Source organism: Microtus oregoni, unplaced genomic scaffold, assembly GCF_018167655.1.
Source record: "Microtus oregoni isolate MIOR12 unplaced genomic scaffold, Mior012 000050F_003, whole genome shotgun sequence".
NCBI lineage: Eukaryota > Metazoa > Chordata > Mammalia > Rodentia > Cricetidae > Microtus > Microtus oregoni.
The window spans coordinates 470,885-496,789 of record NW_024543227.1 but is presented as its reverse complement, the minus strand read 5'-3'; the positions used below and the strand labels follow the sequence as shown (position 1 = coordinate 496,789).

Below are 25,905 nucleotides of genomic sequence, written 5' to 3'. Positions count from 1 at the left end.
TCTGAGCCCCTGTATGGAAAGGAAGTAATGATGCCTACCTCAAAGAATCATTTTCAGGGCCTGAATGGAGAGGAAACAAAACCTGTGTATTTTTGTGGTTGGCCGATTTCCCTTGCCCCCTTTGTGCTGCCCATGGAAGGCTGTGGCATGAAAGTAGGGGCCTGAGTGCACACAGAGAAGGGGAGTTCTTGCCATGGGAATGGGAAATGCACAAGCTCACATTCCCAGTATGTGTCTGCAGTCACAGTTATCACTGTATATGCCCAGGGTGGTGAGATGACCTGGGAGGAGGAAAAACATCATTGTGTACCTTCCATTGATGTCGTCTGCACAGACAAGGCACCATCATTCCATCCCCTGGGATTTATGTGCTTCCTCATCCTGGTTTCCTCTATTTCATGAGTTTTCTTTTCCCTTCTGCTACCTTCTAGTGTAAACATAAAGGGAAATATCTGCAACCCAGAAGCAGGAGTTTGTATGGAAGAACCCAGTGTGCTGTGATGTCTGCCAGACCGGACAGAACATTGGGACAAAAGGGTGAGTTAGATCCCTTCCCCCATCCTTATCCATTCAATATAATAACAATACCTCATCTTCTGTTCATTAGCAATCCTGAGGTTAAACATGATCCTGTGTGCATAAATGCCTTCTCATCTCAGCTGGATAGAAAGACCAAAGCACTTTGGAGTAAGTATGTTACAGCAGCTATCCAAGATCTCCCTGATAAGAGCTAGAGAGTGGAACTCAAACATTGTGATTGCCTGCGAGTCTAACCCTATTTGATATTATTGTAATTATAGCTCCTTCACAATCACCCCTTGTAAGAACAAAATCTACAATACATTTACTCTATGTCTATAGAGGACCACATCACATCACTATGCTTCCTGCTTAAAACATCACACAGAACTGAGAGATATTAAGAGGAAAATGAAATTTGTGTTTTGTTTAATCATTTTCTGCATTGATTTTATTTTTCCTTCTTCCAGATATTTCTATGTTTCCTCTATATGTAGGGATAGGTCCGCCCCTTGGGGGGCGTGTTCGCCTCGGGCTAATGTCTGCCTATAAATTTGGCGAGCATGCTCCCAGCCATCACTTCTGCTTTCCTGGTCTCCACGGGAACGGTGCTTCTGTAAGTCTATTTCTACATTAAAGCTATAGATATATATTTTTTTACAATCTGTCTGCATTTGTTTACGCCGTTACAGATTGGCGCCCGATGTGATGGACTAAACCCACTTAAAAAACCTGAGAAGGCTTACAAATAAGGGAGAGAGAGTTTAACACAGATTTTTGCTGTTCGTTGGTGGCATGCTGTAGAGAGATTTCCTGATTCGGCAACAGTAGCAGAAAAAACGCTGTGTCATTTTAAAGTGCGACTTCCTGGGGCTGTGCCGCCATTGCGATCTCTTTCTGGCTCCTGAGGGAGACAGAGCTTTTGAATAGAGCATTTGGAGTAAAGTGCTACGATTTGTTTGATGGCAACTAGACTCGCTGTGTTCTCGGGTCTGCTCTGCTTGCTAGAGGCAAGCAAGCGCCTCATCTAAGAGAGGCTTCCTGACTCAGCTTCAGCTGCAAAACCCTGCAGCTCTTAAGAGGTCCTGCCACGAAACACTTAAATGGTGTTGACGAAAAGCTGAACGCATGCTTTTCAGTTTTCAGCCGTACCAGAAAAAAAGCTGCGCCATTTAAAAATGCGGGGAATGCAATCTTGTGCAACCACTATGGAAGTCAGTGTTTCGGTTTCTCAGGAAATTCGGGATCAACCTACCCCTGGACCCAGCAATACCACTCTTGGGAATATACCCAAGAGATGCCCTATCATATGACAAAAGCATTTGTTCAACTATGTTCATAGCAGTATTATTTGTAATAGCCAGAACCTGGAAACAACCTAGATGCCCTTCAATGGAAGAATGGATGAAGAAAGTATGGAATATCTACACATTAGAGTACTACGCTGCGGTAAAAAACAATGACTTCTCTAATTTTGCATGCAAATGGATGGAAATAGAAAACACTATCCTGAGTGAGGTATCCCAGACCCAAAAAGATGAACATGGGATATACTCACTCATAATTGGTTTCTAGCCATAAATAAGGGTCACGGAGTCTACAATAGGTGAATCTAAAGAAGCTAAGTAAGAAGGGGAACCCAAGGAAAAACATATAGTTATCCTCTTGGCTAAGGGAAGTAGACAAAATTGCCGGGGAAAAAATTGGGATCTTGGGGGTGGGGTGGGATGGGGGTAAGGGGAGATGGGGAGAGAAAAGTTAGAAGGGAAGGAGGTCGGGCCTTGGGAAAACAGGAGGATTGGGATAAAGGAAGGTTGGACAGGGGAGCACGGAACCACAATTCTTAGTTAAAGGAGCCACTTTAGGGTTGGCAAGAGACCTGACTCTATAGGGGCCCCCAGGTGCCCAAGCCGAGGTCCCCAGTTAGTTCCTTGGGCAGTTGAGGATAGGGAACCTGAAATGACCCTATCCTAGAGCAATACTGACGAATATCTTGCATATCATCATAGAACCTTCATCTGGTGATGGATGGAGATAGAGACAGAGACCCACACTGGAGCACTGGACTGAGCTCCCAAGGTCCCAATGAGGAGCAGAAGGAGGGAGAACATGAGCAAAGAAGTCGGGACCACGAGGGATGCACCCACCCACTGAGACAGTGGAGCTGATCTATTAGGAGCTCACCTAGACCAGCTGGACTGTGACTGAAAAAGCATGGGATAAAACTGGACTCTCTGAACATGGCGAAAAATGAGGGCTGATGAGATGCAAAGGACAATGGCACGGGGTTTTGATCCTACGTAATGTGATGGCTTTGTGGGAGCCTAGCCAGTTTAAATGTTCACCTTCCTAGATATGGACGGAGGGGGGAGGTCCTAGGACTTTCCACTGGGCAGTAAACTCTGACTGCTCTTTGGACTGGAGAGGGAGGGGGAAAGGAGTGGGGGGAGGGGGAGAAGGGTGGGAGGAGGGGGCATAGGGTGGGAGGAGGGGGAGGGAAATGGGAGGCTGGGAGGAGGTGGAAACTTGTTTTTTTTCTCCTTTTCTCAATAAAAAAAAAAAAGAAAAAAAATAAATAAATAAAAATAAAAATGCCGCTTTCTGGGCTGTCCTGCCAGGGCAAACTCTGACTCTTTTACGCAGGCGGTTCGTGCGGTTTGCAAGCACAGGCTGCTGAAGTTCGCTTGCTGGCAGGGACCTTGAAATGCCATAGAGTTGTGGCAGTAAACATGGCTACAGCCAGTACCTCAGCCATGAGGCTGGAAAGCTAAGGAATGGGCTGGATCCAGTGGGCAAAGCCACACCTTTAATCCTACTGATATTGCTTGGTAAATTAAAGACTCATGTGGTCAGAAAAAGAGAGATATACAGTAAAGAGAGATTAAAAGACAAAGAAAATTTTTAAATGGTTTAAAGTGTGTTAAAAATATATGCAGACTAAAAGTTGAAGTTCTTAAAGTAAAAAACAAAAAAAGGAAGAGAGTTGTTGTGTGTGGTAGCACACGCCTTTAATCCCAGTGCCTAGAAGGCAGAGACAAACAGATCTCTGTGAGTTCAAGGTGTAGTAGTGTACACCTTTAATCCCGAATGCCTGGGAGGCAGAGACAGGCGGATCTCTGAGAGTTCAAAGACAGCCTGGTCTACAGAGTTACTACAGGTCAAAGATACAGAGAACCTGTCTCAAAAAGCAAAGAGTTAAAAGTAAAAATAAACAAAATAGAGGTTAAAACAAAGCTGCACAAAGATGGAAAATACACAGAGAATTTTGATACTGTATGCTATTATGCTCTCTTTGAATTATTTGAATGCTGAGGAAGGAGCAACAGCTGCTAAAAGATATTTATTTATAAATGCTGCTGAACTAATCCAACATAGATATTTAGAATTTGGATCTAAGGATATGATACTTTGGAAAAGAGATTCTTCTTTTGTTTTCACAGAGGATCAGACCTTGTGGATTGCATTTATCCCGATATGGTATGATGGACCACGCCCTCCTGAAGGGTTGTTGTGAACATCTTCAGAAAATTGCTTCGCTCAACTGCCAACTGAGATGAAACTAGCACACAGGTTATACCATGAAAGACCTAATTAATGACGCCCCCATTCAGCAGGAAGCAGTTTGGAGAGAAAAAACTGCGCCCATGTTCCCAAATATTGTTTATAAATGTTCTTTTACATTTAAAGGGGCAAATGATATAGGTATGAATAATTTGCATTGGTATGGATTTTAAGGTCAATTTGGTTATATGTATATGTATTTCTTGATCTTGATTAAGGTATTGTGATTGTGTAGTTCATTTAAAAATATAATGTATAATTAGAAATATAGATTGTTAATTGATAATCATAATAGTCAAGTTTGTAGTCATGTTAGTTAAGATTTTCTAGATGTACATAGATATATTTTAGATAGGCATTCTTCATATCTTTCAAAGATTATAGAATATGGCATTTTAAATGTTTTAATAACTTAGGACATTTTATGACAATGAGACACTCTGCGCCTGGCAGCACCAATCTACTTTAAAAGGAAGATGGGCATCGAAGAGGCACCTTATGGAGTTTGATAGCCATTTGGGCAAGAAACTGCTCTTGCCTGGACTATTGCATAAACTGGACACAGAGAACCCACAGAGAGAGGACTACTGAACTTGCCTAAGGTGAGATGATCTTTTGGGGTTCCTGATTCATGAAAGAGTCTGCGAGACATTCTGCAGGACACAACAGATAGTGACTGAACTGACTTTGAATTTTCCTGCTTTATGGAAATGTCTGCTGAATACCATGGGCCTGAAGGCTGAAGATGGATGCCCCAACGGTACAGAGGAACCTTGGGTGACTATCCAGGCAGCAAGATGTCTCTGTCATTTCTAGAGTTTTAAAAGTTGCTTTTTTTCTTGTTTGCTTAGGTAGTATTGTATCTTTCTGGAGTCTTTGATGGAGTTAAGAATAGTTAGTTATAGTTATAGTTTTCCTTAGTTATGATAAAGATTATTGTAACTTTTACTTGATAACTGTTTTGTTATATGTAATTTTGCTATGTTAAAGTTAAAGCCTTTTTTTTGTTTAAACAGAAAAAGGGGAAATGATGGAGGAAGGTCATTGGCTAATAAAGGAACTGCCTTGGCCCATTTTATTGGTTAGAAGATAGGTGGGAGGAGTAAACAGAACATAACGCTGGGAAGAAGAGAAGTGAGCTCAGACTCCACAGCTCTCCTTTCGGGAGCAGACACCTGAGAGAGACGCCATTCTCCTGGCTCCTGGGCAGACACACGCTATGAAGCTCAGGCCCAGGATGGACATAGGCTAGAATCTTCCTGGTAAGCACACCTAGGGGCGCAACACAGATTATTAGAAATGGGCTAAATTAATATGTGAGAATTAGCCTAGAAGTGGTTAGATAGAAATGGGCCAAGCAGTGATTTAAATAAATACAGTTTGTGTGTTGTTATTTCGGGTAAAGCTAGCCGGTGGTGGGAGCTGGGTGGCGGAATGCAACCCGCAGCACCCCACAACATCTATAGATTTGCTTCTGTTTGTAAACTTCCTTTAGTCCTTTTTAGCAGTATGTCTCATATTGAGAAACACTTATGTTTACTTTTGATGATATCTTTTTATCTCCACTATAACCCTGGAGAATAATATATGTAGACCAAGAGATTCAGATTTGAAAATTGCTTCTATTTCAGCACTTTAACAAATATTGTGCTTTATCCCTTGGACTACATGCCTCATTGTAATTACGTGGTTTTCTTTTTGTCTTTTTTCTTCTACCAAAAACAGAATTCCTTCAACGTGATCTCAAGGTTTTTTTGCTTTTATTTTCTGAAGTTTGCCTATATCAATCATTTCATATATTTCTTGGGTTCATACGCTACCTGGTTTAATCAACACTGTTTTAGGCATATCTCTTTGTGTTCCCATCCACAAGTAGTTTGCACCTTCTGTTTTCATGGCCCACATATTTCACTGCCCTCTCTTTTCCATCCTCTTTTAAGCCCGTGTTCTTCTCCTTGTAGTCTAATTCTAGTTTCATGACCTGCAAGCATGACCACACACAGCCAACTCATAAACGAATTCAAGTCTTGATTCGATATCTGAGAGAAAACTTGGGTCTTTTATCCTTACTGAGTCTGGTTTGTTTTACTGAGCTTCTGGAAAACGTGGGTCTTCTCCTACATTTATGGATGCAAAGAGTTCACCATTCTTGGAATATTTTTCTCTTTTTGGGTTAGCCAGGATTTCTACTGCTGTGAAAGATGCCATGACCAAATGCAAGGTGGATAGGAAAGGGTTGATTTGGCTTCACTTCCACAGCACTGCTCACCGTAAAGTTAGTCAGGACAAGAACTTCAGTAGGGCAGGCACCGTGAGGCAGGAACTGGTACAGAAGTCATGGAGGGGTGCTGCTTACTGGATTGGTCACAGGGCTTGTTCAGACTGGTTTCTTATTGAACCAGGACCACCCTCCATCAGTCACTCTTAAGAAAATGCTGTATGGATCTGCCTACAGCCTGATCTTATGAAGGCATTTTCTCAGTGAGGCTCGCTCCTGGCTGAGGACTCCAGATTGTTTCAAGTTGATGTAAAACTATCCAGCACACTTGGGTACGCTTTATCCCTTCATTTATGTATATATTCATCTGTGGCTTGATTTTGTTTTGACATGTATTTCTAGCCGGCCTGGAACTCACTATGTAAAGCAGGCTGGACTGGGACTTTTCATCATCTTCCTTCCTTTTTCTCTTTAGTGCAGAGATTTTGGTCACTCCGTACCACACTTATCTTGCAGTTTATTTTTCTAACCCCTTCATTTCTAAACTGATGATTAAGTATTATTTTATTTTACATAGTGGACAATTTGGGTTTCTCTCTGAAGGTAAAGAATAATCTTATTTCTTTCCAAGAAAAATCACAAAATGTAGGCAAGCTGTAAGTTTCGGTGACTGTCAGGAGGAACAAAATGGACTAGAGGGGTAGAGAAGGTCATTGCCTTTGAGTTAAGGTTCCAGAATTCAGGAAGGTTCAATAAGCAGCTGCATTGGTGGTGGAGCACGTTTAGGACAATGGTTTTCCCAAAAAGAACGAGATGTCCACAGTGTCAGGACAGGCAGGCTTAGGATTTTTACTGGGGTCTGGAAAAAGTAAAAAGAAAAGTGACACCTTTGATTTATAATTCTGAAACGGTAAGGGGCTGGGTAAATTGTTCTGTTCTTGCTTCTTTGTTTGTTTGTTTTTTGACTTGCAGATGGCTCAGTAAGGAAAAGTGCTTACTTCGAGGGCAAGCCTGATGATCTGAGTTCAGATCTCAGAGCCCATGTAAAAGCCAGATGTGGTGCTCACATCTGTAATCCCAGGATTCCTACAGCAAGATGGGAGGTATAAGCATGAGAACTGGCTGAAAGATTGTGGTCCAGGGACCCTGGAGTACACAGTGTATGCGGCAGAAACTAGAGAACTCTGCCTCAAAAGGTTGAAGACAAGAACTGGCTCCAAAATAATTTGTTCTCTTACCTCCTCTCTTGTACGATGACATTTCCATACCTGTGATCACACAAATGTGTGCTCATACGCACACACACACACACACACACACACACACACACACATTGGTGTACTTAGTACTATAGATCTCTAAGCAGCTGTCATGGTGACCAATTATTTGGGGTTAAAAAGTGTGTGTGTGTGTGTGTGTGTGTGTGTGTGTGTGTACCTTTCAGGGAACCAGTTCCAAGGTGCATGTGTGCCGATCAAAGACAGTTTGTGATGATTGGTTCCCTCCTTTCACCTCATGGGTCTGGGTATTGAACTCAGTAGGCAGGCAGGATTACATGTGCCTGTCTTTTTCCATTGAGTCACCTGCAAATTGAAATATTTCAATACATATGTGCATTTGTATACAAATTTAACAGCTTCATGTGGAGTTGGTTTTGGTGAATCTTCCATATTTATCTGGAGAGTGAGTAGGTTGTCTTCTATCAGGTTTCAGAAATTCATTGAGCTACATATAGGATCTACAGGGAAATTAGCTTTCATAAATCTTTTCAATGTATTATTTCCCATATGATTATTGTTGCATCGAAAGCAGTGTGTTCCAATCTACTATTGTTCCTGAGCTTTTCCTTATCCGTTGCATTAGTCAGATCTCACTAAAGCAGTGGTTCTCAATCTTCCCAAAGTTGTGACCCTTTCTTTAATACGGTTCGTCATATTGTGCTGACCTACAACTACAAAGTTATTTAATTGCTTCTCATAACTGTAATTTTGCTATTTTTATGGACAACAATGTAAATATCTTTGTTTATCTATGGTCTTATCTGATCCCTGTGAAAGGGGTCAAACTCAAAGGTTGAGAATCACTGCTCTAAAGAAACATAACTGATAGAATGTGGTCAAGCTAGTCCATTAAGGGCTATTGTCCCTGCACAGAAAAGCCATAAATGGTAGTTGTTCAGTCAACAAGACTGGATGTCTCAGAGGTTGTCATTTGGCATGGGAGTTCTAGAGGATTCTTAGGGACCTGCTATTAGTCTTTGTTCAGTATTGGACTCCCCAAAACATAGGTTCACCTCCAGCCAAGGCCTCAGAAGCAGGGTAGATGAACTTGCTGGTAAGAATGAGGGCACACAAAAGCAAAAGCTTTCCTCTTCCATGTTATTTGATGTGGTCTTCCAACAGAGATATTGCCCAGATTAGGGTGGGTCTTCTCACCTCAAATAATTCAGTGAAGAAAATCTCCAACGGGAGTGTTCAGATGCTTGAGTTTTAGTTGATTTCAGATATAGTCAAGTTGAAAACCAAGATTAGCCATCACATTCCTCAAAAAAAACTGCCCATGATTGCTATATCCCTTGAAAAAGTAACATTTTGCCACTAAAGTTGAGCCCATAGAATTATTGTGGGTTTCAAAGATATCTCTTAATTGCATATTCTTTTAAGCATTTCTCAAATATCAGAATTTTTATCTCAGGTTTCCTTTTATTTGTAATTGGCTACTATGTTTTTGTTCATTTCTAAGTGTTCAGTGTAACATTTAAGGGGTATGTGCTTTAAAAGTCAGTAGTTATCTTAACAGGCAACCTGAAGAGTATTTTCTTTGCTTGATAAATTCATATACATTTACATTTCTTATGATATCAGTACGCTTGGTCATTTAGAATCATCTGTTCTATTATATAAGTAGCACTTACCTTAATGATGTCTGTGAGATGCTCTGTATCCTAGATACAAGAATTCCTTGATCTTGTGCATGGTTTTCAAACTTGTATTTCCCCATCAGGGCATTGTCTTCATTTATCAACCATTACTTGGAAGAGTGTACATCTGACACTTGATGGACGTCCTAACAACACGCTTCTCAACTTATGAAAAGAGGTTTGTTATATCTAAGAAGTTTGGTTTTTATTGTTTTTATTGAGCTATACATTTCGCTCCGCTATCCTACCTTCCTATACTCTCCCCTTCCTCCTCTCCTTTGACCCCCCCCCCCACACGGCCAGTTTTCTCAGGAATTCTTATCTTTTTCTCCTTCCTATGTAGACCGGCAATGTCTCTCTTCCTTCTCTAGGTTGTCTGGGGTTGTGGAAAGTAAGCTGGTTTTTCTTTGCTTTATGTCTAAAAGTCACTCATGAGAGAGTACATATTACATTTGTCTTTCTGGGTCTGGTAAGAAGTTTGTTTTTAATCCATGTTCCTGAGCTTGAAGGTATTTAGGTTGTCTACTTATTATATTGTCTATTTAGATTGATTATTCAGTTTTAACTTATTTTTATTTTTCGTCATGAGATTGGAGTGTATTTGTGTGTGAAATATGTACACATGAATTCACATGCCCATGGTGGCCAGGAGAGGACACTGGTTCCCCTGGATCTAGAGTCACAGAAAATTGTAAGCCACTCAGGTCCTCTGCAGTGGCACAGTGCACTTTAACCCCTGAGACATCCCTGCAACCTTACTTAGACCTGCTTTCTCTCAGGGTGCATTCTCACAGAGCCCAAAGGTCTTCAAAGGCATTTTGCTCTCAGAAAAAGTCTAGGGCACAAGGGAGGATGGGCAGGGCATCTCTATATGCAGCTTGTGCCAGATTGTGGTCATAGAAACCAAGATGACATTTATGGAACACAAGAATACATGACAAGGACAGCAGACGTTCCCCGCCCCCAATAATGGGACTGAGCTGAGAGTGTGAGTGCCCTATGGTGGGGGCTGACCCCTATGGACACAGGAAGATAAAACTCTTAGATGCAAGCCAGAAAATGCTGCTTCACTTCCTGAGGGAGAAAGACATGGAGGCTTCTGGATATACAAGCATGTACCCGTCCTGATTCAGAATGACCATAAACCATTTTCTGGGAAAAGGTGGGGTGTTTGTGGAAAATAAAATAGGCATCAGTGCCTGCACTCGCCCAACTCCCGGCTCTGTGAAAAGGGATGTGAATGGCTCATCCACAAATCTCTTGAACCTGTAGTGATAATGCCTGCTTAAACCATCACCAGTGATAAGCGTGAATGTCTCAGATGGATGTGAAAAGACTCCTTTGACAGACTTGCTAAGAATGTGATTTGAACATAAAAACTTTTATTGATTTTATAGAGCTATACATTTTTCTCTGCTCCCCTCCCTTCTTCTCCCCTCCCCTTTTATCCACTCCCATGGTCTCCATGCTCCAAATATACTCAGGAGACCTTGTCTTCTTCTACTTCTCATGTAGTTTAGATCTGTGTATGTCTCTCTTAAGGTCTTCATTGTTTTCTAGGTTCTTTGGGATTGTAGCACAAACTTTTCTAGATTTTTTTTTTTTTTTTTTTTTTTTTTTTTTGGTTTTTCGAGACAGGGTTTCTCTGTGGTTTTGGAGCCTGTCCTGGAACTAGCTCTTGTAGACCAGGCTGGTCTCGAACTCACAGAGATCCGCCTGCCTCTGCCTCCCGAGTGCTGGGATTAAAGGCGTGCGCCACCACCGCCCGGCCAACTTTTCTAGATTTTAACAGAGACTTTTCTCTGGGCACCAGGCTGGTGCCAAATACTTAGAAATGTACTTTAACAAATTCTGTTGATTACAATTTCAACATAATTTCTTTATAGATCCTCTGGGAATTTCACATCATGAACCCAAATCTGTTTGTTTTGAGGTACCTGCATATATGCCCCTCACCCAACAAGAGAATAAGCCACTAAAACAAAGGTAAAACAAACGAAAATCTGAACCCAAGCCAACGACCAACCTCTTTGCCCCTCGATCTTTCCCCCCCATACAACACATCTGGTCATTCATCTTAGTGGCATTGGGATCCTTGGTGATCACATACCACACCATTTTGTCCAATCAGCTCTTGTTGCAAACATTTATTGCAATAAGTCTTTTGTCTCATTTGTGGCCTCTGGTTTCTGGTACCCATCGTCAGTGTACCCTCACCAAAACTCACCTCAGACATTCCGGGTCCACCATGAGTAATGGAGATCATACAGGTATCATTCCAGAAGACCTGTCCCTTTACGAGTTCCAGCCAGTTAATGATGGGGGAGATGTTAGGATGGGCCAACCCAAGGCCCTGAATATGGGCCTAGGATGTAGTTGAGCTTGTTAGTCCAGCCCACTCGAGATACCCCCCTCAGGCTAGGGGCAGAGCAGCTGTCCTATGGCCATGCCATCAGCACCCGTTCTTGTGAACAGACTTCACTGTGGTTTCCCAGCCACCCAGACCCGAGTAATCACACAGAAACTATATTAACAAAACAGCAGCAATGCAGGCCCCACAGATCGGCATGGCCCCAGTGTCATCATGACACTCAGACACCAGCATGGCCCCAGGTGGTAGTCCAGATCTCTAACAACCACATGGCCTTCAATGCTGACAAGAGCCATGGACATGAACTCAGACCCTGGCCTCTGTAGGGCCACAGAGCCAGACAAGACCCTTGGCAGCAGCTCGGGAATGGACAACACCAAGGCCCCGGTTGGCAGCATGCGTCTCTCAGATCAGGGACACTCCAGTGAGAGCACAGCCCTAGGACACCAACAAGGCCAGTGGACACAGCCCAGACTCCAGGCTTCTGTGTACCCTTTAGTGGCAGCATGGACCATGGACATTAACACATACCCAGACATATCAATTAAAAACAGCTTGAGTCCTGATGGTTGGCGTGGTAAGAAGACCACCCACCTCAGCTTGTTCCTCACCACCTTCACGTCCTCCATTGTCCCTCTTTTCATAGCTCATGAACCATTCGGCTGCTCTTTCTCTCCCATTTCTCCACCACACATTTTGCTCACCATAATGGCTTCCTGGAAGTACCGGGTCGACCTGTGAATGTCTTCCCGCCAGCCCAGGCTTTGACAATGCAGGCTTGCCTGTGGGTGTGTGGCACCTGCCTGAACAGAACGGTGTCAGGCAGCCTGGGGATATCTTCCCGGCACCCAATGACTGCAATGTTTTAAAAATTGTGTGTATATGTTGTAAACATTGCTGCTCAGATGGAAAGGGATCCTGGCAGTCGGGAGGCAAGGAATACCACAATTCACCATAAGCTTAGGAGCTCACAGCCCTGCTTCAGGGAAAGTTTTCCCCAAATGAACAGCTCTGCACTGGTAGGGGAGGGTTTCCCCAGCCAAGTTGTTGCAGCTTTGTTGTTACAGTCTCTGAGAGATTGGTTAGTTTTTTGCCGAATTGGTCAGTGGAAGAGTGTGTTTCTATGGCTTTGGTGTCAGGGGCAAAGTGTGTTTCTTTCACTGGCCTGTTTAAACTTTTGTCTGTGGTTTCAGGGCCAGTGAATTGATTCTAATCTCAGGGTCAGTGTATGTTTCTTTTGCTCTGGTTTCAGGATCAGGGTGTGCTGCTTTGGACAGAAATGGGTGTTGTTTCCCCTAGAAACAGATATGCAGTCCATTGTGGTCCACCAAGTGAGTGCTGAGAACCCAGCCCAGGTCTTCTATAAGAGCAGCAAGTCCTCTTAACCATGGAGCCATCTCTGAAGTCCAAGTCATCGAACATTAAACGTAATTACTAGTTTTCTACTTTTCCCCATAATGACAATAGACATCTTCTTATACTCAGGTAGGTATAAGTTTCATTATTATTTACCAATCCATAAAGTTTCATTTCTATGTTCCTTAGGTTCTCAATCCCAACCACTGCCCTATCCTGTCTGCAGGAAAATACAACAATCTGATATTATAGATAAATTTATATATGCTGGAATGTATTAGGATAGAACCAGAGTTCAGAGACATCTGGCCTTCATTCATCTTGAATATATGTTTAAATTTATCTATTTTGTTGCCCATGATAATTGTTCATTCTTACTATTAAATGGTGTCGCAATGTATAGCTACGCTGAAAGTTTTATAATTTAGTTTTATTTCATGTGTGTATATGCTCGCCTACATATAGGTATGAAGAGCAAATGTATTTCTGGTGCCTGTGGAGGCCAAGAGAGGGCATTGGATCCCTTGGCACCATAGTTACAGACAGTAGGGAGCGCCATGCCAGTTTTGGGAAATGAGTCTTTTACCTGTTGGCTATTGTTTAGGTTGTTTTCAATTTCAGTGTCTTGTATATAAAGCTGGTGTGAACTGAAATAAATAAATCATTAAAAGAAAATATGTCCTCTTTCTCCAGGTTATATATTTGGGAATGTGATGGCCAGATGACAATTAACATATGAAGACATTGGGAAATACTTTTCCAAGTCTCTGTCCTGTTTTCCATGGCCACCAGCAGTGGGTATGAGAGTTTCATCCTCCACAACCTGCCAGGTCTTTGTATGACAAGTCTTTATTTCTGAGTATTTTATGGGGGTGTCGACAGTCCCCTCAGAGTCATCTGTCTCTCTTCCTTAAGTGTTAAGGATGTTGCTGCTGTATGTTTCTCTTAGTGGAGCATCTACTCACCCTTCTGGCCAACTTTAATTTCCTGAATTGTCTATTTTCTCAGTGACTCTTTTTGAGGTTTTATGCATTCTGGAAACAAGAAGACTGTCATCTGATACACAATTTCCCACATTCATTTTCCCAGGTAAGAAAAATATGTTTCTAACATATATTTGGTAGAGTGGACATATTCTCACTTTATGGAGTTCTTAACAATTCAGTTGTTCATTTAATGAAAGGGGGTTTGTCATATCTAAGAAGTTTATCTATAATTCATTCAATTGTTTTCTGCTACATGATTCATATTTAGGTTGTATTTTGGATCAATTACCTTTTAGATTATTTTCACTATTTACTGAGTGTCTGCCTGTATGTCTGTGTGTGCCATATGTACGTTTGAGTTCAGTTGCCCACCGAGACCAGAAAAGACTGTCAGTTCCTCTGGATCTGGACTTATAGGCAACTTTGGGCCCCCATATAGGTGCCTGAAACTAAAGTCAGGTCATCTGCAATAGCCAAAGGCACTCCTAACCTCGAAGATGTCTCTCTAGTCCTGTGTAGATCATTTGTTCATTTTGGGTTGACTTTTGTATCCTGTGACTAACAACTTGTCTATATTTATAGTTGTGCATGGGGATGTCTGCTTGTCCCAAATAAGACAGAAAGACAGGGCATTGAAGGGGATATGAGAGGAGAAAGAGTCTCTCACCCTGTGATCTAATTTATATTTTTATAACTGACACTCAAGAAACCTCAACCCAACTGATAGAGCCGAAATTATCTACAGATATAATGCAGCTTTTTCTAAGACATCTCAAAGAAAGTTTTAAAATAACAAAATATAAACTAGAGTCTGAAGATAGGGTTCATTCTTTAATTTCTCTGGATGTCTTCCAGAGGATCTAGGGTTGATATGCAGCACCTACCGGATGGTTCACAAGTGTCTGTAACTCCAGTTCCGAGACATCTCAAACTCTGGTGCCCTCTGTGGGCAGTAGGTACTCACTCATGTGGTGCATATATTCCCTGTGGAAAAACATTAAACAAATAAAAATAAATTAATGAATTGTGCTTACTTAGGACAAGAATACTTGTAAATTCACCTAATAACCTTACAATTTAATTTACTTAAAGAAATTTTAAAAGGGATAAGAACATTTCAAAAGATTATTTTTTCATTTTTGACTTTTGAATAACCAATTGTATATTTTTTCCTAATGGGAAAACAGAACCCATTTAAAGACTCAAAGTATTCTTACATGTAATTTTAAACAATGTAACTTTGAGAGCCATAAAAATCTTCACATTTCTCACTCTCCTGCCCTCCTCACACACCATTGGCAATGACACCCAATCTCATGTCTCTCTCTAGTCCTCACTCAGGCCTTCATGCATGAGCCATCCATATTCTATGTGAGCTTCTGTCCAAAACATTAATAATCCCACAACCTTTGCTGTATTCTGGCTTTTCCTGAAATTCTTTTATGCAGCTTAGTCATAGATCCACCTTCACCAGGGTCAAGGTTATTAATGGGACAGGGTGATCCTCAGGCTGCTGGTCACTGTACTGGGCTGTTCCTCCCAAACACCACAGGGAGTCCCAGAAACACTCGGTGAAGAGCATATGCCTGCTTCACTGAAGTGTCTTTGTGTCTTTGCTAAAGGTGTCCCCTCACACATGTGTGACTCTTCTGTCCCCTTCATATTCTTTTCTGTCTTATTGTCATTTCCAATCAGGCACGCTGTCTTCATTTCTCTATGTTTATAAGGAGTTTGGGAAGTCAGGTGTTCATCCTCCAAGGTTGTCCCTTTTCAAGGTTGTTTTCAAGCTGCGGTTCTTCATATTCCTATGAGTTCCAGGATAAGCCCATTAGTTTATGAAAAGTCTGTTGAGAGTTCTCTTGGTATTGCACTGGATCTACAGATCTGTTTAAGGAGAACAGACACATGCATATTCCATCGCATGAAGGTGATTGTAGCGTGAGTTCTAATTGGTCTTAATAATAAAATCGGGAGTCAGATATTAAGTATTTGGAGCTATAAGATCAGAACAGCAGAGCAGCCAGACACTAGTTCTTTCCTCGACAAAATCCTCAGACCAAATGGAGCATCCTGTCTCTACAAGACCTCAGACTGACTGCCTGAATCTCCTATCTCCTCCCACCTTATAGTCCTCTCTTGGCCCAGCCATATCCCTTTCAGTCTCCATCGCCCTAATGCTGGGATTAAAGGTGTGTGACACCAAAGAACTTTGCTGAAAGATGTGAGTCACCACTACCTGACTTTGTTTATTTTTTAAACTGGATCAATCTTATGTAGCCCAGGATGGCCTTGAACTCACAGAGTTCTGTTTCTTTTTTTTTTTATTGAGAAAAAGAGAAAAAAAAACAAGTTTCCACCTCCTCCCAGCCTCCCATTTCCCTCCCCCTCCTCCCCCCTTACGCCCCCTCCTGCCCCCCTTCTCCCCCTCTCCCCACTCCTTTCCCCCTCCCTCTCCAGTCCAAAGAGCAGTCAGGGTTTTCTGCCCTGTGGTAAGACCTAGGACCTCCCACCTCCGTCCATATCTAGGAAGGTGAACATCCAAACTGGCTGGGCTCCCACAAAGCCATCACATTACTTAGGATCAAACCCCCGTGCCATTGTCCTTTGCGTCTCATCAGCCCTCATAGTTCGCCATGTTCAGAGAGTCCAGTTTTATCCCATGCTTTTTCAGTCACAGTCCAGCTGGTCTTGGTGAGCTCTCAATAGATCATCATTATATATTGTGATGCTTAAATTATCCCATAATGTGCCCATGGGAGGACACACATTCAGGTGGACCTGCTCTTCACTTGTTATCTGCCTAGAACTCTGGATTATCTGACCATCCCTGGAAGACTGTCACCAGCAAATGCTAATTGTCAGTGACACTTTGTGTCCTCTGTCTATCAATGTCTGGTTTCTTCTATGAGAAGAACAGCAGGACTGCAGAGAGAACACGCAGAATGTTGACAAGAAGCTGACATGAGCCCTTGTTTCCAGTATGTGAGTCATCAGTGCCACCAGTGTGTGTGTGTGTGTGTGTGTGTGTGTGTGTGTGTGTGTTTGTGTGTGTGTGTGATGTGTACATGGGTGTGTATAGGAAGGGTCTGTGAGATGAACAAAGAAGAGGAAGATGTCACTGCACATCTTTGACTTGACTGGATGCAGACAGACTACTCCATCCCTATATTCAGTACAGTAGAGTGCATGAGCGTTCTCATCGCCTTCTTCCCCTCCCCATGAGATTTCTCTCCTCCTTCTCTGGCTTCTAGTAGAACAGGGGAGAAAACAGTGAACTCTCCATGCAGAACCAACTCCTGGAGAAGAACCAAGTGTGGTGTGGTCTTGTCAGCCTGTTACCTGAGCAAGAGTGACAAGATCATGTGGGACTCACCAGGTCAGTCATTTCCTTTTCTCTTCCCATTCATGTGACCAGCAGCGGATCTGTGATGCCTTGTAGGAACACATCTTGTTGAGCAGGTAGCAGCAAAGAGCAGCACTCTTTGGAACAATGGCATTCATAGACTCCCCAGATGACTGAACCCTGTAGGGGTCCCTTTAAATGACCAGGACTGAAATGGAAGCCATCCCCATCAGACCATTTCCCTGAATGGGCCATGCATAACTGCATCACATTTGCAGGGAGTACTTATTAAAATGGTAGATATCTGGGTCCACAACAGACACTGAATCAAACCCTGGGAAGTGGGCTGTGGCATAGCCACTTCTTTCTGATGGCTGTCCATGTTAAAACGTGTTGCTAGTGTGTTTGATATTCTGTCTTCCAGGATATGGAGTCACAGACTGTTTAATTCCATACCATGTCCTCTTGTTACTGCCTTAAATATCGGTGTCTTATATGGCATATCAAATAGGCAAATCAATTCTTTAGATATGTTTATCCAGCTATTCACATACTGGCCTCTTTTGTGGGCACCGTGTTTCTGCACTGAGATTACCACGGATCTTGGAGTATTGTGTTATATGGGTAAACTGTCAGGAAGCAGAGGAAAGCAGTCCTAGATACACCTGAGATCATGCTGTCCCTCTTTCCTTCCCACAGACGATTTTCATAGTTCTCCTCTTGGAGTTCTACAGTGTTGCTCTGACAGTCTTTGTGTCCCCTTCTGTGTTCTTTGGGATGGATCCTTAGAAGAAAGATCCCTGGTCCCCAGAATGCACGCTTGAGGTTTTCACTAGCATAAGATCCATCCATAGGCTTGGAGAACAGTTGCATTCTCTCCAGCAATGGAGAAGAGTGTCTTTTTGCTCTCAGACTACCCACGGGGAGAGCTGAGAGGAGGTGACTGCTATGTGAGAAACCTGTGGTGAGCATTTCCTGAAATCAGGAGAGTTACATGCTCAGACTAGACCCTCTGCCTGTCTTTGTCTTTGAAGACGTGGTTCCTCTTCCTCTCTGTGTCCTGTAGCTCTGGTTCTAGTTCCACAATGTGGGAAAGGGAAGTCACGTGCTTGGTGTAACCTCAATGTCCTCCTTAAACAAATTGCTTTCTTATAGATCATCCATACTTGGTTAAGTATGGAGACATGTTAACTGCACTATCACATGGAAAGCAGAATCAGAAAAAAATCTATTCCGCACCCAGGATAACTTCCAAGACAGACACCACACAAGGTTTATCCTCCCTCCCCTCTGTAAGGGAGATATAGCCAGGAGCAGGGTGGGGCCTTATAGCTATCACTATGGGAAGGATGGGCCAAATTTTCCTTGGTTTCCAAGGCAGCATTTGTTTTTCTTTGTGGACCAGACAGTTTAAGGCAGTCTCTTTGAATGGTTTCCATGGGAATCCACTTGAGCAGATCAAAGAAGGGAAAAAGGAATTGTGTGAGACATGTAGATGTGGGGTTAGAATGATGATGCCTGGCCCACCATAAACTACTAATTCACAGAAATAAATTGACGACATGGCTGATGAAAGTGTGTGTGTGTATGTATGTTTGTGTGTGTGTGTGTGTGTGTACGTTCACTAAATCTTGTATAATTCCTGTGTGCTCAAGGCCTTTACAGTTTCAGTATACAGTTTCAGTATCCATGAAGAGAACCAAAAGGGGACTACTGTCTTCTGAAGAGCACATTATTTCAGACAAGTAACTTGAATGGCCTCCTGCTCTCCCCAAATGTCACACAGTAGTCTCTTCTATTAATGACTGACATCTTGGAACCGATTCTAGTCTATGCACTTATGAGTACTCAGCCAACCACAATTCTCCCTCTGCAGCTTGATGGGGCAGAGGAAATCCCTTATAGGACGGTGGTAGTTTGAATGAGGATGATCTCCATACGCCTCTTTTGGTGAATGTTTCAATCCCAATGGTGGATGGTTTAAGAAAGATTAGGATGTGTGGCCCTATTGGACGAGGTTTGTCACTGGGTGTGAGTTCTGATGACTCAAAAGCCCTCTGCCTCCTGCCTGTGATCAGGATGTAAACTCTCAGTTTCTGCTACAGTGCCCTGCCAGGCTGCCTGCTGCCATGCTGCCCACAGTGATGGTACTGGACTAACCCTCTGACACTGAAAGTAAGCTCCCCATTTAATGCTTTGTTCTGTAAATTCTCTTCAGTACAGCGCCTCTTCCCAGCAATAGAACAGTAGCTCAGTCAATGTCCTGTGGCTGTCAAGGGACTTGGGGTTCCTGCCTCTTTTCTTCTGTGTTATCTCTTCTTGTAGGGCTCAGGGGATAATTTCTCTTTCAGTATCTAGTTAGTGGCTCCAAAATGAGGGTGAGGTAAAGGAAATACTTTGGAAACCTTCGTGCAACAGAGAAGGGACCCCAAGCTTGGTCTAAATCGTAACGGTGAATACATATTACATCTAAACCATATGCAGACCATATTCATGGAAAAGTACATGGCAACCACACCACAAACACCAGGTTGCTCTTGGAAGTCCCCAGCAGGCATGGTGCAACACAATTGCAGTGACTGACCAGGATACAACTTGCCTGGGAGGCAGAGATCTGGGGACTGTACCACAGCCTCCTGGAGAGGAGATGGAAAGTCTAGGAAATCCATCCATTCCAGTGTCAGGGGATTCAAGGTGACCACCACATTCATATTCTCTACAGAGCACCACTCTGTATCCCGTGTGCACTGCCCACTTTACACTCAGGGAGGATGAAGTGAGTTGTGGAGCACTACAGTTGCTGCAATCCATAAATGGAACTGCTCTAGTATTGTATCAAGTTTCCAAACACACTGAAAACGCATTGCTATTCCATAAAACATCAGCCCCTTTAAAAAAAATAAATGTAGGCATGTAGTTTGAATGCCACCTCCTGGCCATAATGGGGACTACATCAGTGAGAGTCTTGGGCCCAGTGGCGTCTATGTTTGGGTGGGAGGGAACATTGGCTGTGACCTGGACTTGAAGGGACCTTACCTCTGGAGATAAAGCAGTGTTTTTTCACTTCAGTATATTTTCCTGGTACATAAACCTTGACATCTTAGGTATATCAAATGTAAACCCAAGATTGGAGACCAATCCCAGTCTAAGGCTAACATAAAGCAGCCTCATTAGATAGAGATGGTGGAGCTCTGTGTGCAAACACACACACACATATGCACACAGGCATGCACAGAGCATGAGAGTAGATTCCATTTGTCCTTCTACTTCATTGCCCAGAAACGGAACACAATGACTACTTCTAAAGTACAGAAGGTATAAACATCGTTTATCCAGTGTGTCGTTGTGTGCCCGTGTGCATATGTGTGTACTTCTGCAATTGTATGCATACATGCATGTGGCCAGGGGACAGAAGGCAGCCTCCGGTGTTGTACCTCAGGCGCCATCCCCCTGAAGCTTTTCTTAGACAAGGTTTCTCACTGGCCTGGAACACGCAAGGCAGGCTGGGTTGGCTGGGCAGCACACTCCAGGGATAGGCTTGCCTCCACCTTCACACACAAGCAAGTCCCACCACACCTACTACTTTTCCTGCTGTAGTTTAACTTCATTTTCTTGATGATGCTCTCTGTGAATGACACTCAGGGCCTCATGCCCACAAGGCCAGCAATTTATTGATTTAGCTGTCTCCCCAGCCCCACTTTCACCACCCGAGCACAAGCAATTTTCTCAGTTTACACTTTAAAGTACTTTCCTTCCTGGATACGAAATTTCAAACACCACAGGAAAGCACATGTAGTACCATAAGGAAATCTGTGTCTGTCGCTGGGCTTATTCCTACCCCTAAGGCACAGGGCTGTCTGCAGGGAAATCTCCAGAGAGTGAGCTATCTGAGTAGAGTCCCAGCCGCCATTTTCTGTGCGCCTTGCTGTATGTGTTGGTGAGGAAGTCACTTCCCCATTTAGGGGATGGTAATCTTTAATGTGTCTGCCAGGGACACACAGGGCTCTGCCTAACATCCAGTGAAAAGAGGATGGTTTCCCATGACAGAACTAAGCTGAAACTTTCCCACAGTGAATGGAATGATAATAGTCCTGCTAACTATTTTGTGTGTTTAGTGCAGAGTCTCAGAGCAGCCCAGCCCAGCCTGGGACTCTTCCCCTTCCTCCCTCAGCCTTCAGAGTGCTGCTGGTCCTCCCAGCTTACCACACTGCCCCAGCTCAAGTATTCATTTTAATGTAAACACATTCTTAATGCTACTGTTTTCTTCTCGGCCCAGTAACATTTTCATTCCATTTCTACATGTATATTGTTGAATTCCCACGAAATAAATAATTTTATCATTGATTTCCCTGCAAAAATTTATTTTATAATGATCCACATCTCTTGAAAAACCATGTACTCTAAGATTGTTTATCTAAGAAATTTCACATTTTCTGAGATATTTCTGGTTTTTGTTTGGTTATCATTTTGAGGAAGGGCCTCACTGTGCTATTAAGGCTGTTCTGAAACTTCTTAGCAGTAATGATCGTGTAACCCCAGTGTTCAAATAGCTGGAAGTGCACGCATTTGCCACCTAACGCTGATGAAAACTGTTCTCATTATTGCCTGGCATTTGACCATTTTTCTTCATTGTTTCATAACAATTATTTTAATTTGTACATAATTTTAAAATGTACATAACTTAATAATAATTACGTTGTGTATATTCCTATGTGTATGTACACATGAATTCCTATGCCTCCAAAGGTCAGGAGAGGTCATACCTTCCTGGAGCTGAGGTATGGTCCTTCAAGGATGTTGGAAATGGATGCTGGAAACTACCTTGGATCCTCAGCAACAATAGAATGCACTCTGAACCACTGAGTCATCTCCCCTGCCAGACTGTAGACTGTTAGATTCCGTTACCATTTATAATGTTCATATTTTAAATTCCACTGTGTTTTCCCCTTGGTCAATGACCTGGAGTTGATGCTTCTTTTTTTTTTCTTGTTTAGATTTTAGTTATACTTTTAATTATGTCTGTCTGTCTGTCTGTGGTATGCACATGATTGGCAGAGGCATTGACTCCTGATGGGGCTAGAGTTAAAGGCAGTTGTGAGCTATCTGCCATGGGGGCAGGGAGCCATACTCTCATAAACAGTAATGACTCTCTTGTCTCTTTCCTCCTCCCTCTACGCCTTGAGTGCTGGTATTACAGGTGAGGGTGAACATGCCCAGAGGGTCAAAGAACACAGAGCAATTTCCATTCTAGGCAATCATTCTGCCACGAGAGCTATGTCGCCAGTCCCCATACTGTGGCTTTTTAAATTCACCAGTGATTTCTTTTCATGGTATAGCATTCTCATTGAACAGCTACCAGAGAAATCAAGAATATAGCTGGGAATGTGTGCACAGCCAGGGGAGCAATAGCAGTGTCTAGGGACCACTTTTAAAAATCCCCAAATGTGCTCCCACCACATTTGTGAAGAGCTTGGGACCGGGCCGTCAGATGCTGGGCAGATCTAAGTGCTGTAGCATCCTCGAGTCCAGCCTCTGACAAGGACATCCTGTTCCTGAGAGAAAGTCTCCTGCCAGCAAACCTACCTTACATGCCCAGCTTCCCAAAGGTCAGCAACAAGGGACTAGAGGCTGTTGTTGTACTGTCTGTGGATGTGTGTGCACAGCCAACGACCCAGACCCTGCAGAAGAATCACAAAACAGGAAAAAGGTTGGTCAAAGAATCAGACACATCCTTAAGCTCAGTGCTGAAGACATAAAAAAAGAAAATTTGGAAATATAGCATAGTGTGTGGAAATAGAAATGACGGAGAAAGAAGAACAGGATTTCCCTTGCACGGAGATGTGAGTGTATGTGTCCTGATGTGGGGCTGTGCCTCCCTAGGAGTATGGGGACAATGATGAAGGGATCCCAGAGATATCTGAGAAGCCGGATTCTGCGTTTGGATGTCTGTACAGCAATGGTTCTCAGCCTTCCTATGCTGTGACGTGACTCTTAATACAGTCCCTCATGCGTGGTGATCCCAACCAGAAAATTATTTCTGTTGCTTCATCATCGCTGTAAAGTTGTTACAGGTAAGAATCACAATGGAAATAGTTTTGGAGATAGACGTTTGCTGAAGGGGTCAAGTCACTGGTTGAACCACTTTTCTAGAGTCAGAGAGATGTGGGACCTTCCTAGCCCCAGCAACTTTGGTTCCCTGAGCCAGGATGTCCTGGACCCATTTTCCAAACAAAGGCTGGGAATTTCTGTGAGGAGAAAACAGAGTGAAACACTCTGCAGACACTGCTCATGTGCTAAGTTGGGGGTCTTTAGTGATAATACCTGCTTTAAATACCAGTCACAAGTTCCTGCATATGTGACAGACTAATGTTGATATATGCAATTGGAATTACAGGCTGGCCTTGAACTCAGACATCCAACTGCCTCTGTCTTGTGAATGTTTGCTCCATGCCCAGCTGTCAAAAATAAGCATTTCTAAAGGTAGTCTTCTTCTGGAGAAATAGGGACAAACAGTTGCTGCAGAATTTAGAGACTGATTTCACTTCAACTCTGCCTAAAACCTACTCACTTCCTTCATCTGTAAACCTGCCAAGAGCAGTACATGCTGTAGAACAGCCATTTTCAAAAATACACTGAATTTTGGGTTCACTTTTTAAGAGACAAATGTTAGATTCTTATTCTGTTGGAAATTATGCTACAGTTAGCTATACTTAGAAAACTTTACATCTGAAAATTATTCATCAGCAACTCGTTATCAAATTGTTAAGTTTTACAATGACTATATTGGGTATTCAAACTATCCTGTGTCAATACACGTGGAATAACTGATGTCAGTAAATGGAAGCACCGTGTCTCCATGTGGTCAGACAAATCCAGAGATGTTAGAGCAATGTCTCCACAAGGAAAATGCACAGCGCATCCAGGTGCTATCTGCCCTCTCCCAGACAAGGCTGCACAGGGCAGCTCTCCTGCTGATCACTGCAGCATGGCTTCATCCCTCTTTCATACCTCCATCCCTCCCCTGTCTTCGGAACCATCTCCACTGTCTCCACACACTCCCTCATTCCGCCCTCCCCAGGCCTTTCTCTGTTCAGTGCCAAGTCACCTTCTACCAAAAGGAAACATATCATGACAATTCCATAACTCACCTTCCACACAGATCATATAATCCAAATGTCATACACAGCTGACAATGACAACATTTTCCTTTCTGTCCTATCCCCAAGCAGTGTCCACGTTGTCTTCAAGGTTCTGGCAACTAGCCTTGTTCTCTGCTCTTAGATCCACTGTTCTCCATGGAAGCAAGCACGCCCACAACTTGGTTTGTGCACGGTCTTGCTTCTATTTGCCATTCAGGACTCAGATCACATGCTAACTTCTGAAACCTTTGGGGGTAACATCACATACGACAATCCCCATCACAACTGTTTCCTGTCCCCTTTATGATCTTTAAAGCGCCAATAATACACGGAATTGCTGTGATTACTGATTTCTTCTGCTTACTGACAGTTTGCCTATCTAACACGATATACAAGGACCCGTGCTAGTCTTCACAGTGCAGGAACAAGGTGTTCACTAAAGAGGCCACTATGTGAATATCTGGATAAACGTACACGAAGGAATTGATTTGTCTATTTGATATGCCATGCAACACACTGGTATTTAAGGCAGTAACAAGAGAACATGGTATGGACTTAAGCAGTCTGTGACTTCATATCCTGGAAGACAGAATATCAAACACACTAGCAATACGTTTTAACATGGACAGCCATCAGAAAGAAGTGGCTATGCCACCCCCCACATCACAGGTATTGATTCAGTGTCTGCTGTGGACCCAGATATCTACCATTTTAATAAGCATGATTCAGTGTCTGTTGTGGATCCAGATTTCTACCATCTTAATAAGCAATCCCTCCAAATGTGATGCAGTCATGCATGGCCCATTCGGGGAAATGGTCTGATGGGGATTGCTTCCATTTCAGTCCTGGTCATTTAAAGGGACCCCTACAGGGTTCAGTCATCTGGGGAGTCTATGAATGCCATTGTTTTACAGTGTGCTGCTCTTTGCTGCGACCTGCTCAACAGGATGTGTTCCTACAAGGCATCACAGACCAGCTGCTGGTCACACAGATGGGAAGAGAAAAGGAAATGACTCACCTGGTGAGTCCCACATGATCTTGTCACTCTACTGTACTGAATATAAGGATGGAGTAGTCTGTCTGCATCCAGTCAAGTCAAAGATGTGCAGTGACATCTTCCTCTTCTTTGTTCATTTCACAGACCCTTTATACACAGCCATGTACACATCACACACACACACACACACACACACACACACACACACACACACTCACATTGGTGGCAATGATGACTCACATACTGGAAACAAGGGCTCATGTCAGCTTCTTGTCAACATTCTGCGTGTTCTCTCTGCAGTCCTGCTGTTCTTCTCATAGAAGAGACCTGACATTGATAGGCAGAGGACACAAAGTATCACTGACAAGAGGCATTTGCTTTTGGCTTTCTTCCCAGGGGTGGTCAGATAATCCAGAATTCTAGACAGATAACAAATGAAGAGCAGGTCCACTTGAATGTACTCCCACGGGCATGTTATGGGATAATTTAAGCATC

The 25,905-nt window shown here is 43.0% G+C and overlaps 1 long non-coding RNA gene across 2 annotated transcripts in view; it reads right to left on the bottom strand.

Annotated features, from left to right (window-relative positions):
• Window positions 1–25,682, bottom strand: part of LOC121436762 — a 31,743-nt gene extending 6,061 nt beyond the window's left edge. For both annotated transcript variants that reach the window (XR_005972770.1, XR_005972771.1), the window contains exons 1-2: window positions 25,629–25,682; window positions 22,858–22,952 (exon numbers count right to left, since the gene is read on the bottom strand). This is a non-coding gene — a long non-coding RNA (uncharacterized LOC121436762). The remainder of the gene's footprint in view (window positions 1–22,857; window positions 22,953–25,628) is intronic.
• Window positions 25,683–25,905: the final 223 nt, after the last annotated feature.